The 15,152-nt window shown below is 49.1% G+C and overlaps 1 protein-coding gene across 1 annotated transcript in view; it reads right to left on the bottom strand.

Moving 5' to 3' along the window:
• The window catches only part of BBS2 (Bardet-Biedl syndrome 2), an 89,247-nt gene extending 78,159 nt beyond the window's left edge, over positions 1 to 11,088 (bottom strand). The window contains exon 1 of the mRNA XM_068259982.1: positions 10,950 to 11,088. The gene's annotated coding sequence lies outside the window, so the exon portion shown is untranslated. The remainder of the gene's footprint in view (positions 1 to 10,949) is intronic.
• Positions 11,089 to 15,152: the final 4,064 nt, after the last annotated feature.

Raw genomic sequence — 15,152 nt, 5'->3', positions numbered from 1 at the left:
CCACTGCATACCTGTTGTGTTCAGTGAACCTGCCACTGCATACCTGTTCTGTGAACCCGCCACTGTATACCTGTTCTGTTCAGTGGACCCGCCACTGTATACCTGTTCTGTTCAGTGGACCTGCCACTGTATACCTGTTCTGTTCAGTGGACCTGCCACTGTATACCTGTTTAGTGAACACGCCACTGCATACCTGTTGTGTTCAGTGAACCCGCCACTGTATACCTGTACTGTTCAGTGAACCCACCGCATCAGTGCGCATACCTGTGCAGTTAAGTGAACCCACCTACCTACGTGAGTGCACGCAGTGTGATATACCACTCCGTGCATACCCGATATGGACAAAACAGGTAGAGGAAGAGGAAGAGGTAGTGGCAGAGGCAGAGGAAGGCCACCCGGCAGGTCTGCGCGAGGTCGTGTAAATGTAATTTCGTGTGGACCTGGCCCACAGTACAGTGCTCGGAAGAAGGCACGTCCCATCACCTCCCAAGATTGTCAGGACGTGGTTGAGTATTTAGCGACACAGAACACCTCATCTTGCTCAGCCACCAGCGCTACTACTAGCACCACTTCCGCTGCATTTGACACTTCGCAAGAATTATTTAGTGGTGGTGAAATCACTGATGCACAGCCATTGTTACAGCCAGATGAATTTTCACCAGCTCATATGTCTGCGTTACGCGACAACACTATGGATGTAACGTGTAAGGAGGATGAAGGACCTACACATTTGGATTTTTCTGAGGCAAGCGAAGCTGGGCAGGATGATTACGATGATGACGATGATAGGGATCCTCTGTATGTTCCCAATAGAGGAGATGAAGAGGGGGACAGTTCAGAGGGGGAGTCAGAGAGTAGTAGGAGGATAGAAGTTGCTGAAAGAAGCTGGGGCAGCTCTTCGTCAGAAACAGCTGGTGGCAGAGTCCGGCACCATGTATCGCCAGATTCGCCACCTATGTACAGCCAGCCAACTTGCCCTTCAGCATCAGCTGCTGAGGTGCCCACATCCCAGGGTGGCTCAGCGGTGTGGAAATTTTTTAATGTGTGTGCCTCAGATCGGACCAAAGCCATCTGTTCGCTCTGCCAACAAAAATTGAGCCGTGGAAAGGCCAACACTCACGTAGGGACAAGTGCCTTACGAAGGCACCTGCAGAAAAGGCACAAACAGCAATGGGATGGCCACCTGAGCAAAAGCAGCAGCAGCACACAAAAGCAAAGTCACCCTCCTTCTCCTCTTCCTCCTTCAGGTGCATCATCTGCTTATGCCGCTCTCTCCCTTGCACCTTCACAGGCACCCTCCTCCACTCCGCCTCTGCCCTTGAGCGGTTCCTGCTCCTCTGCCCACAGCAGCAGTCAGGTGTCCGTGAAGGAAATGTTTGAGCGGAAGAAGCCACTTTTGGCCAGTCACCCCCTTGCCCGGCGTCTGACAGCTGGCGTGGCGGAACTGTTAGCTCGCCAGCTGTTACCATACCGGCTGGTGGACTCTGAGGCCTTCCGTAAATTTGTGGCCATCGGAACACCGCAGTGGAAGATGCCAGGCCGCACTTATTTTTCCAGAAAGGCCATACCCCAACTGCACCGTGAAGTTGAGAGGCAAGTGGTGTCATCTCTTGCGAAGAGCGTTGGGTCAAGGGTACACCTGACCACGGATGCCTGGTCTGCCAAGCACGGGCAGGGCCGCTACATTACCTACACAGCCCATTGGGTGAACCTGGTGGTGAACGATGGCAAGCAGAAAGCGGCGGACCAAATTGTGACACCTCCACGGCTTGCAGGCAGGCCTCCTGCCACCTCCTCTCCTCCTGCTACATGCTCTTCGCTGTCCTCCTCCTCCTCCTTGGCTGAGTGGCAGTTCTCCTCTCCAGCTACACAGCCCCAGCTCCGCAGGGCCTATGCTGCATGCCAGGTACGACGGTGTCACGCCATCTTAGACATGGCTTGTCTCAAAGCGGAGAGTCACACTGGAGCAGCTCTCCTGGCTGCTCTTAAGAAACAGGTGGATGAGTGGCTGACCCCGCACCACCTGGAGATAGGCAACGTGGTGTGCGACAACGGCAGCAATCTGCTTGCCGCTTTGCATATGGGGAAGCTGACACACATACCCTGCATGGCACATGTCATGAATCTGGTGGTTCAAAGATTTGTGGCAAAGTACCCTGGCTTAGCGGATGTCCTGAAGCAGGCCAGGAAGTTCTGTGGGCATTTGAGGCGCTCTTACACAGCCATGGCACGATTTGCAGAAATTCAGCGTAAAAACAACATGCCGGTGAGACGCCTCATTTGCGATAGCCCCACTCGCTGGAACTCGACCCTCCTCATGTTCTCCCGCCTGCTAGAACAGAAGAAAGCCGTCACCCAGTACCTCTACAACTGGAGTAGAACGAAACAGTCTGGGAAGATGGGGATGTTCTGGCCCGACAACTGGACAATGATGAAAAATGCATGCAGGCTCATGCGGCCGTTTGAGGAGGTGACCAACCTGGTGAGCCGCAGTGAGGGCACCATCAGCGACTTAATTCCCTACGCGTACTTCTTGGAGCGTGCTGTGCGTAGAGTGGCGGATGAAGCTGCGAATGAGCGTGACCAGGAACCGTTACGGCAGGAACAGGCATGGGACCAATTTTCATCAGACCCAGCTGTTTCCTCAACACCTGCGGCAGCACAGAGGGGGGAGGAGGAGGAAGAAGAGAGGTCATGTGCAGAAGATGAGTCAGACTCAGAGGATGATGAGCAAGGTGTTTCTTTGGGGGAGGAGGAGGAGGAGGAGGGGACAGCGGCAGGAGAACAACCGCAGCAGGCGTCGCAGGGGGCTTGTGCTGCGCAACCTTCCCGTGGTATTGTTCGCGGCTGGGGGGAGGAGGTTGACTTACCTGACGTCACTGAGGAAGAGCAAGAGGAGATGGAGGGTACTGGATCCGACTTTGTGCAGATGTCGTCTTTTATGCTGTCCTGCCTGTTGAGGGACCCCCGTATAAAAAACCTCAAGGGGAATGAGCTGTACTGGGTGGCCACACTACTAGACCCTCGGTACAGGCACAAAGTGGCGGACCTGTTACCAACTCACCGGAAGGTGGAAAGGATGCAGCACATGCAGAACCAGCTGTCAACTATGCTTTACAATGCCTTTAAGGGTGATGTGACGGCACAACGCCAGCAAGGTACCACTGCCACTAATCCTCCTCCCGTGTCCACGCAGTCAAAGACAGGACGCTCCAGCGATCTCATGGTGATGTCGGACATGCGGACGTTCTTTAGTCCAACGCCTCGCCGTAGCCCTTCCGGATCCACCCTCCACCAACGCCTGGAACGGCAGGTAGCCGACTACCTGGCCTTAAGTGTGGATGTAGACACTGCTGTGAACAGCGATGAGGAACCCTTGAACTACTGGGTGCGCAGGCTTGACCTGTGGCCAGAGCTGTCCCAATTTGCCATCCAACTTCTCTCCTGCCCTGCCGCAAGCGTCCTCTCAGAAAGGACCTTCAGCGCAGCTGGAGGCATTGTCACAGAGAAGAGAAGTCGCCTAAGTCACAAAAGTGTTAAGTACCTCACCTTTATAAAAATGAATGAGGCATGGATCCCGGAGGGCTGCTGCCCGCCCCAAGACTAAGTCAGTCCCCGCACATACAGCATCTCTGCCTGCACGCCGTGTGACTGGCTGCCTGGCCTGCCCCAAGAAGACTAAGTCGCTCCCAGTCCCTCCACACAGCATGTCTGCCTGCAGGCCGCTTCACTACCTTCTCCGCCACCACCAACAGGGTCCGGGACTCCAGGCGGATTGCTGAATTTTTTAGGCCGCTGCTAGCAGCGGCCGCTGTAATAATTTTTCGGGTGCGTGTACATGACTGCCTAATTTTTCTGGCTGCACTGCGGGCAGCTGCAACAACAAAAGAAAAGGCATGAACATGCGCCCATTCCCCTTCGTGATCATTACCTTGCCGTGGTGAAGGGGCTTGCGTATCACAATGGAGCAATGACCGGCGCCTAGATGAGTGTCTCGGGGGGCACACCCACGATAATAAGGTCGTTGCCTCATTGTGACTATAATAAATCGGAATGCCTTGGTCTCAAGTGTAATTAACATGTAAATACTTATATTGTATCAAAATTCAGGGAGAATATAAAATAGGGATAATTAAAAACTAGGGAAGGGATGTTGCGGAGTCAAAAATAGCATAATTCATGGCCGGCCAATCATACATACCACACCACTCACTCCAAGCACACCAATGAATCCCCCTCATGCAACCCTATGGAGCTCAGCGCTGGAAAAGATTTCACAGAATAGCGTGATTAAAAGTCCAGTGATTCACTAGTAACTCTTCAATATTAATAGAACTTAGTATCCAAGCGAAAGTTCATAAAGCAGAAAGTTCATGAAGCAATATGCAGCCGGTAGCAAGTTTCAGCATATAGCATATAGCGTGCATAGCATGATAAATAAGCATAGATCTCACCAAACTGGCTTCCGACTTCCGCAGCGCTGCTTTGATAGATCGTTGGGTTGAGGAGATAGGTGGATTGTAGTCTCTAGGGGCTCCCCTCTCTAACTTTTCTTCTGCCAGGTCGCCATACTGAGAGGGCTTTTCTGTCAGGCACGTGTGGAATCGAGGCTGGCTGGCGTCCCAGCACAGCTCCAACAGCGATCTCCACGGTCCTCCAATGGGAACGGCCACTCTATTGCCTGCAATGGCTCCTGGGTAGGGTAGTTCCTCGTAAGGAGTGGTCAGCACGGCCAGACGTTGCAATTGACTCCGCCCACCGACGCGTTTCACGCCGTGGGCGTTTCTTCAGGGTGTAATTCCCTCCCCCCTTGTGCATCCGTTTTTACTTCGTAAGGACCTCCTCCTCTGTCGTCACTGCTCATCCACCATTCGTCAGCGTTTGCTATAGCTGCCACAGCTCATAGCAATCCACACAGACAGGTACAGCCCCTATTCAAAGGAGGGAAGGCAGTTTCCAATACTGTTAGGCAGGGGGAAATATTGTGATATCGTGACGATGGTCTAGCAATTAAAATTATCGATTTCTAAGGCAATGTTCCCACAGCGGGGGGGGGGGGGGGGGGGTTTTCAAGACTTGAAGTTTCCTCCATTTTAGTACCAGAGTTCATGAAAAGCATTTCAGTAGCAGAACTCCAGAAATATTCTTGGCTACGCTGTTATCATTTAAAGGGACATCACATAAAAAGCTCCATCATAAATTATAAAGTCTGGGAGAGGGCCACCACAAAGTTACCTCTCAGAGAGTCATATCCCACAAACCCTTCACATGCTTTCCGTCACTTATACGCATTCAAGCGTAGGAATGCTCTCAGATCTAATTCTCTATTGAGGCCATGCGGATACAGGGTATTCAACCTATATATCCACATGGCCTCTTTGCAATAAAGGACATCGTCATAGTCTCCCCTCCTGCCCGAAATGTTTAGCTTATATATCCCTTTCACCTTAGTCCCGGTTAAATTGCTATTATGAAATTGGGCATAATGTGTCGCCAAGAAGCTCTTTTCCTCATTGTTATCCTCAATCAAGCGTAGGTGCTCAAGAACTCTGTCTTTCATCATTCTTTTAGTTTTCCCTATGTATTTTAATCCACAGGGGCATTCGATCATATATATAACTTTTTCAGTTGAGCAATTTATATGTGATCTAATTTCATACATGTTGTGGCAGCTATAGCAAACGCTGACGAATGGTGGATGAGCAGTGACGACAGAGGAGGAGGTCCTTACGAAGTAAAAACGGATGCACAAGGGGGGAGGGAATTACACCCTGAAGAAACGCCCACGGCGTGAAACGCGTCGGTGGGCGGAGTCAATTGCAACGTCTGGCCGTGCTGACCACTCCTTACGAGGAACTACCCTACCCAGGAGCCATTGCAGGCAATAGAGTGGCCGTTCCCATTGGAGGACCGTGGAGATCGCTGTTGGAGCTGTGCTGGGACGCCAGCCAGCCTCGATTCCACACGTGCCTGACAGAAAAGCCCTCTCAGTATGGCGACCTGGCAGAAGAAAAGTTAGAGAGGGGAGCCCCTAGAGACTACAATCCACCTATCTCCTCAACCCAACGATCTATCAAAGCAGCGCTGCGGAAGTCGGAAGCCAGTTTGGTGAGATCTATGCTTATTTATCATGCTATGCACGCTATATGCTATATGCTGAAACTTGCTACCGGCTGCATATTGCTTCATGAACTTTCTGCTTTATGAACTTTCGCTTGGATACTAAGTTCTATTAATATTGAAGAGTTACTAGTGAATCACTGGACTTTTAATCACGCTATTCTGTGAAATCTTTTCCAGCGCTGAGCTCCATAGGGTTGCATGAGGGGGATTCATTGGTGTGCTTGGAGTGAGTGGTGTGGTATGTATGATTGGCCGGCCATGAATTATGCTATTTTTGACTCCGCAACATCCCTTCCCTAGTTTTTAATTATCCCTATTTTATATTCTCCCTGAATTTTGATACAATATAAGTATTTACATGTTAATTACACTTGAGACCAAGGCATTCCGATTTATTATAGTTACTAGTAACTGGTTGTGTTTTGCGGCAGTAAGACAGATCCCCATATCCTTTTTTATTTGGTTGATGACTATATATTTATATATATCCCATACCTCTGCCTAGGAAATTTGCTTACTGCAATGGATCTTTAAATCATTGACGTTGCCTCATTGTGGTCAGACCAAATTTGATCGGCTGGACAGTCACTGTTCTGTCATTCAGCTACATCAGCCAGGTGACTGACCATATGGGCTGTAAAGCCACCAAAACCTGCACTCTCGCCATGGTGCGCACCAGTCCAGCACGGCCGTCACTACACAAACAGCTGTTTGCGGTGCGTTACACGATGAGTTTGGTGCGGCAGTGTGAAGCAGTACCTTAATTACACTACCTGATTGATGTATACACATGCAAGATGTTTGAAAGCACTTTAGGCCTGTCATTTAACATTCAATGTGATTTCTGCCCTTAAAACGCTGCTTTGCGTCAAATCCAGATTTTTCCCGGGGACTTTTGGCATGTATCCCACTCCGCCATCCCCCCCTCCAGGTGTTAGACCCCTTGAAACATCTTTTCCATCACTTTTGTGGCCAGCATAATTAATTTTTTTTTTCAAAGTTCGCATCCCCATTGAAGTCTATTGCGGTTCGCGAACTTTAACGCGAACCGAACCTTTCGCGAAAGTTCGCGAACCCGGTTCGCGAACCGAAAATCGGAGGTTCGGCCCAACTCTAATTAGAAATGATCAGATCCAGTAACGCATTCCCCCTAGTTGGTTCCGTTACCATTTGAGTCAAGTAATTGTCCTGTAGTGATGCCAGAAATCTGCTGCTTTTACCAGAATGCGGTGCCTCAATACTCCAGTCAATGTCTGGAAAGTTGAAGTCACCCATAACTATGACCTCATTTTTACTTGCAGCTTTTTCAATCTGCTGTAGTGATTGCAGTTCTGCAGCTTCAGGACTATGTGGTGGCCTGTAGCATACTCCAATAAGCAATTGGCAAACTTTATTTCCACCATGAATATTTACCCAAACGGACTCCACATCTTCACAATCTTCCTCCATCTCATCATTCAGGACAGCTGTAAAAGAATTCTTAACAAAAAGAGATAAACCCCTCCACCTTTTTTCCCTGTTCTATCCTTCCTAAACACATTGGCTATCGTTCATAAAAGTGAGTTCGGTAACAAAAATCCATGCGGAAAAATACAGCTTTCGGTATTTTAGACTTTTGCATGCTCATTCATAAAAATGTTGCCAGTTGCGATAGCAGTGCAGTGATTTCCCGCACTAGGCTGGCTCTAGGCTGGCGTAACAGGAGAAGCTGCCTGAGTCCCTCCGTGCTCTGCTCTCACTGCTGCTGCTTGGGAGGTCTGTCTCCATTAACTTAAATGTATTCCGCATGCTTATCGCTACTTCCAAGGGAGCGGTAATCCCCGTCCACATACCGCTTGCTCTAATCTTTATGAACTGACATTGTGTTACATTTGTTACGATAATCACCGCACAAGGTGGTAATTTATTGCTCTGCTCGGGAATGTCAGCTTTTCATGCGGAAACTGCCTTCATGAATAGACATTTTGCTATGTGCTCGGTAAAGTCAGCTGTTTTCAGCATTTCCGCATGCGGGAATGCTTTATGAATGATAGCCATTGTATCCCTCTAAATTAGCTATCCAGTCATGGCTTTCATCCATCCATGTCTCGGTTATTCCCACAATGTCATAGCCTTTGTCAATCAGAATGAACTCTAGTTCGTCTATTTTATTTGTGAGGCTCCTAGCATTGGTTACCATGCACTTTATATTTTTACCAACACATTTACCAATTTTGTTTACATGAAATGGGCTACTTGTAGTTATACCAACCTCTGTACTCTTTTCACTGTCCCCACCCCCCTCTTCACCCCCCCCCCCCCCCCATAATGTTAGGCTCCCACTGTCTTTTTACCTTATCTTGTATACATATTGAGACTTTATCCTCCCTCCTTGAGACTTTATCCTCCCTTTTCACAAGAGGCGCCCCAAAGTGGTAGCTCTTTAATTCTTCAATTATCACAATGCAGCTACTGCAAAGGCGTATCCATCTCACCACATGCAATATGTTCCAGTCACGCAGTAGCGCTATGTGATCCACATCAGGATGCTACCACATGTTTCTTCCACCTTCAGAGATCCCACATAGGATCTTTAACCTCCTTGGCGGTAATGACGAGCTCAGCTCGTCCATGACCGCCGGAGGGCGCCGCTCAAGCCCCGCTGGGCCGATTTTGATAAAAATGTTTTCATACACGCAGCAAGCACTTTGCTTGCTGCGTGTTGGGGGCCGCTCGCTGCCGCTACCTGACGCCTAACGGGTCGCCCCCCCCCCCAGACCCATGCACAGCCTGGCCAATCATTGCAAGGCAGCGCTGAGGGGTGTATCGGGATTCCATCTTACATCACGACGTCGATGACGTCATTACGTTTGTCGCCATGGCGACGGGGGAAGCCCTAAAGGAAATCCCGTTCAGAACGGGATTTCCTTATGGACAAGTGCGCCGGCGGCGATCGGAGGGGTGGGAGGGATGCAGCAGGGAGGGGGGGAATCATGTAGCTAGGCTAGCTACATGATTTAAAAAAAAATCCAAAAAATACTGCTGCGCAGCCTCCCTGGCAAAATCAATAGAATGCCAGGGTGGTTAAGTACCTAAATGTGCAGCTCAGTGCACAAAAAGACATAAAGGGATTCTCTCAGTGGAAAGTTCAGAAGATATTTTGAGTAAAATTTCCAGGAATGCAGCAAAAAACCATTACATTCAGAGGGTCCTACTCCAGTAGAAACCCTCTTGGCAAATACACTTCCCACTCAATGGCCTCGATTCATAAAGCCTTCCCGCATGCGGAAATGCTGAGAACAGCTGACTTTATCGACCATTTAGCAAAATGCGTATTCGTAAAGGCTGTTTCCGCATGAAAAGCTGAAATTCCAGAGCAGAGCGATAAATCACCGCCTTGTGCGGTGATTCTCGTAAGAAATGTAACAAAATGTCCATTCATAAAAATTAGAGCAAGTGGTATGCGGACGGGGATTACCGCTACCTCGGATGTAGCAAGAAGCATGCGGAATACATCTCAGTGAATGGGACAGACCTCCCAAGCAGCAGCAGAGAGAGCAGCGCACGGAGGGACTCTGTCAGCTTCTGTGTTTACGCAAGGCTACCGACAGCCTACCTCCAGCCTACAGCGGGAAATCTCCGCTCTGCTATCGCAACTGGCAACATTTTATGAATGACCACCAAGAAGTAAAAAATACCAAAAGCGGAGTTTTCCCGCACGGATTTACTTTCCCGACCAGACTTTTATGAATTGAGGCCAATGTGGTACTAAGCAGATATACTTGCAGTCAAGTATGCAGCATTGCCTGCTCTTGTCCCGAGTAGTTTGCAATGTTGCATATTTGACTGCAAGTATATCTGCTTAGTACCACATTGAGTGGGAAGTGTATTTGCCAAGAATTGGCCAATTGCAGAAGAACGAGGAGACAGAGAAGGACTGTGTAAGCGTGCTAAGCCTGGAGGAAGCCCCAGGTATGTATATTTACTTTTTAAAGCGAGTCTGAAGCGAAAATAATTCTTGCTTTTTACCTGCTATTTAGTTTAAGCAGTATGAGGAGATGTGAAACGCCCCATTCCCGGGGCAAAACGAGGGCTTTATAACCCCCAAATCCCTGGGGCAAAACGCGGACAGCGCTTCCTAAAAGAGGCAGAGCTTTGCGCTGTTGCTCTGCCTCTACTGGAGTCAATCGCCACTGAACGCCACCTCTCCCCGCCAATCTCAGTCTTCCTTCACTGAGAGGAGCGGGGAAAGGCGGAGATCCGCACACAGATTAACTTCAGTAGAGGCAGAGTTACAGTGCTAAGCTCTGCCTCCCAGGGCAGCAAAATCCTTGATTTTCAAAGTCGTGGATGTTTGCCCCGGGATTTGGGGGGTATAAAGCCCTTGTTATGCAGCGGGAATGCAACGTTTCAGCTCTCTTCATACTGCTTAAACTAAATAGCAGGTAAAAAGCAAAAATGATTGTCGCTTCAGACTCTCTTTAAGTCCCCATCTCAGGTTCTCTTTAAAAAATAAATACGGTAGCCTCCATATCCCTCTCAGCTTAGGTTTACAGTCAGTCCTTCCTTGCTACCAAGCAGCTACTGTACATTCCAGCACCCCAGAACACAGGAAATAAATCGTTTTATTTACCGAATGCCTGTAAACGTTCTGAGTCTGACAGTTGGCAAGACTGCAGTGTAGCAGATCAGGCTGTGTCGCCTGTCACCATGGCAACCCAACCCCAGAGCATTCTTTACATCCTAGCAATGTGTTTTTGCTTCTAGGCTTTGCAGAGTGAGCTCCTCTCCTGTAGGGTTATTGCACCACAACCCATTTTCATATCAGCAGGGTCAGGATTACTTACCTCTAGTGTGAAGAATATAGCTGCCCCACTGTGGAAGATTGTCCGTTTTCAATAAAGTTACAAGAAGCATCAATGATAGTGTACACCGGAAAATGTAGTGAAGGGTCAAGGCACGCCTCCTCCAATCTGATAGGGGGAAAAGGTATTACACACTGACACACACAACGTGTGTCTCTTCTTGCTGCCTTCTCCCCTCCTTCCTCCACTTTAGCTCAGTGATAGATACTTATCTATGATAGCCGAGCAGGTTCACGTTAAAGCAGAACACCTAGGAATGTGTAAGGTTCTGAAGGAGACCAAAAAGCCTCCTTACTAAAATGCTATGGAAAACATTTGTTTGCCTTCTTAACACAGAAGATATTAGCAATTATGCAGGTTGCCATGAGCTCTGATCACAGGCTTCCCCATCTCCCTAGACTGAGCCCAGCACCGTTAGATAAAAATGGCGCCCCATTCACTTACATTATCAAACGATATTTATCGCTTTAAAAGGTTAAAAAATGGCGCCGACCTTTTGAATGAAATTTATCGTTTTAAAACTTTTTTTTGTATCCTGCCTGAACGATATTTATCGTTTTAACCCCTGCTTTGCTGTCGTTTGGAAAATATCTGCCCGCCGGCTTTAATGTTTAATTAATAGCAAAGCCCCCCTTAAAGGACAACTGTAGGGAGAGGTTTAAGAATTCTGCCATATTTATTCCTCCTTAAGCAATACCAGTTTCCTGGCAGCCCTGCTAATGTCTTTGGATGCAATAGTGTCTGATTAACACCAGAAACAAGCATGCAGATAATCTTGTCAGTTCCGACATTAATGTCAGAAACACCTGATATGCTGCATGCCTGTTCAGGATCTATGGCTAAAAGTATAAGAGACAGAGGATCAGCAGGACAGCCAGGCAACTGGTATTGCACAAAAGAAAAAAAATGGCAGCCTCCCTACAGTTGTCCTTTAAAAGCTAAAAACACCATATTTGCAGGGAATGTTAGGAAGAAAATTGTGAACAAGAGGAACATTTTTTTTTTCAAAAAGACCTTATAGTTTTTGAGAAAATCGATTTTGAATATTCTTCTTCTGACCGTGGGAAAATTAAACGCCCGCCGACTTTAGCAGTTAATAGCAAAGCCCCTTTAAATGTCAGAAACACCAAATGTGTAGGGAATGTTAAGAAGAATAGTGGGAACACAAAGAAAAAAAATGTTCAAAAAGACCTTATAGTTTTTGAGAAAATCGATTTTAAATCTTCAAAGAGGAAAATGTATCTATTTAAATCGTGCAATGACATTTCCGTGGAAACAATTCCCGCCGACTTTAGCAGTTAATAGCAAAGTCCCCTTAAATCCTAGCAACACCACATTTGCAGGATATGTTTAAAAGATACTGGGAAACATTAAAAAAAAAACATTTTTTTTTAATTTACATTTTTGGGATATGTTCTGAGTGTGGGAAATTTTTTGAAAAAAATGACGTGGGGTCCCCCCTCCCAAGCCTCTGTAACCCCTTGTCCCCCATGCAGGCTGGGATAGCCAGAATGCGGAGCCCCGGCCGACTGGGGCTTCGCACCCTGAGCTATACCAGCCCACATGGTCCATGGTATGGGGGGCTTCGGGGGGGAGGGGCGGCCAAGCCTTCCCCTCCCCCCCCCCCCCCCGGAGCCCTTGTCCAATCCATGGACAAGGGGCTCTTCCCCACCTCCGGTGCCCCAGGAGGAGGTGGGGGCGACGACTCCCTGCTGGGGGGGGGGGGGGGGTTCCATGGTGGCATCTGGGAGTCCCCTTTAAGAAGGGGAACCCAGATGCCTGCCCCCCTCCCAGGAGAAATGAGTATAGGGGTGCAAAGTACCCCTTACCCATTTCCATAAGAGGTTAAATGAAATAAAAACGCAACGAGAAAAGTCCTTTAATGTTCTAAATTAACCAGAAATACTTAACTGTACCTTTAAGAAAAAATTCCCATGCCAATTAGGTCCCACGACAGTATCCTCTATCTTGCGATCTTCAGAAATACTTACCTGTACCTTTAAGAAAAAAATCCCACGTCAATTAGGTCCCACGACAGTATCCTCTATCTTGCGACCTTCTGATACATGTTGATTGAAGATCTCCGCCGCCCCAACGCCACACACGCCGCCTCCGCCGCACTGCTCTCAGCTATACTTAGTATAGCTAAGAGCAAAAAAGCATCTTTAAATTTTAGCTCCAATGGTCCCCATTGGTTCCTTAACAGACCAATGGGGATCAGGAGGATCCCCATTGGTCGATAAGGAACCAATGGGGAGCCTTGGAACCAAAGTTTAAAGATGCTTTTTTGCTCTCAGCTATACTAAGTATAGCTGAGAGTGCGTCTATACAGACGCATTACCACTGGCTGCCGCTGCTCTCCCTACTCTCTCAAACCTGTCACCCTCACCCTTGCTAGCACCCATGGGTGCATTGGGTGCCAGCATGGGTGAGGGTGACAGGTGGGGGGAGGCAGGGAGGGCAGCAACAGCCAGGGGTAATGCATCTGGATAGATGCACTCTCAGCTATACTTAGTATAGCTGAGAGCAGTGCGGCAGGGGCGGCGTGTGTGGCATCGGGGCAGCGGAGATCTTCAATCAAGATGTATCAGAAGGTCGCAAGATGGAGGATACTGTCGTGGGATCCAATTGGCGTGGGATTTTTTTCTTCAAGGTACAGGTAAGTATTTGTGGTTAATTTAGAACATTAAAGGACTTTTTTCGTTGTTGCGTTTTTATTTCATTTAACCCTTTGTGGAAATGGGTAAGGGGTTCTTAATGGGGACTCCCAGATGCCACCATGAACCCCCCCCAGGGAGTCGTCGCCCCCGCCTCCACCTGGGGCAAGGGAGGCGGGGAAGAGCCCCTTGTCCATGGATTGGACAAGGGGCTGCAGGGGGGAGGGGGAGGCTTGGCCGCCCCTCCCCCCTGGAGCCCCCCCATACCATGGACCATGCGGGATGGTATAGCTCAGGGTGCGAAGCCCCAGTCAGCTGGGGCTCCGCATTCTGGCTATCCCAGCCTGCATGGGGGACAAGGGGTTACAGAGGGGTTAAATTTGCTATCAATTTTTTTTTTAATGTTCTGAGTGTGGGAAATAAATTTGAAAAAAAACGACATGGGGTCCTCCCTCCCGAGCCTCTGTAACCCCTTGTCTCCCATGCAGGCTGGGATAGCCAGAATGCGGAGCCCTGGCCGACTGGGGCTTCGCACCCTGAGCTATACCAGCCTGCATGGTCCATGGTATGGGGGGGGCAAGCCTCCCCCTCCCCCCCCGGAGCCCTTGTCCAATCCATGGACAAGGGGCTCTTCCCCACCTCTGGTGCCCCAGGAGGAGGTGGGGGCGACGACTCCCTGGGGGGGGGGGGGTTCATGGTGGCATCTGGGAGTCCCCTTTAAGAAGGGGACCCCCAGATGCCCACCCCCCTCCCAGGAGAAATGAGTATAGGGGTACAAAGTACCCCTTACCCATTTCCACAAAGGGTTAAATGAAATAAAAACACAACCACGAGAAAAGTATTTTAATAATCTTAATTAACCACAAATACTTACCTGTACCTTTAAAAAAATGTTCCCACGCCAATATATCCTTGGAAATGATCCAACGAATAACAATATCCTCTTATCTTGCGATCTTCAGTTAACTTGATTGAAGATCTCCCACGCCAATTTGAATACTATACCTTTCAATGCGTCCTGCGTAGGGACGCATAGCACGGCTCCCGCTGTCCTCCCCGCCTCCTCACCTGTAACCCTCACCTAGCCTGGCACCTGGTGTACCCATGGGTGCACCAGGTGACACCCTAGGTGAGGGTGACAGGTGTAGGCAGGTGGGGAGAGATTGCGGAGCCGGAAGCTATACGTCCGCACAGGACGCATCCTAAGGTATAGTAACCGGCTCATAAATGAGCCGGTTCTTTTTGTATTGAATCAAATGAATCAATTCTCATTTACTCCTGGGAGGGGGGTGGGCATCTGGGGGTCCCCTTCTTAAAGGGAACTCCCAGATGCCACCATGAACCCCCCCCGGGAGTCGTCGCCCCCACCTCCTCCTGGGGCACCGGAGGTGGGGAAGAGCCCCTTGTCCATGGATTGGACAAGGGCTCTGGGGGGGGGGAGGGGGAGGCTTGTCCGCCCCTCCCCCCCAAAGCCCCTCCATACCATGGGCCATGCGGGCTGGTATAGCTCAGGGTGCGAAGCCCCAGT

This window comes from Hyperolius riggenbachi, chromosome 11 (genome assembly GCF_040937935.1).
Source record: "Hyperolius riggenbachi isolate aHypRig1 chromosome 11, aHypRig1.pri, whole genome shotgun sequence".
NCBI lineage: Eukaryota > Metazoa > Chordata > Amphibia > Anura > Hyperoliidae > Hyperolius > Hyperolius riggenbachi.
The sequence above is the reverse complement of the archived record's forward strand: the minus strand, read 5'-3'. Positions and strand labels throughout refer to the sequence as shown.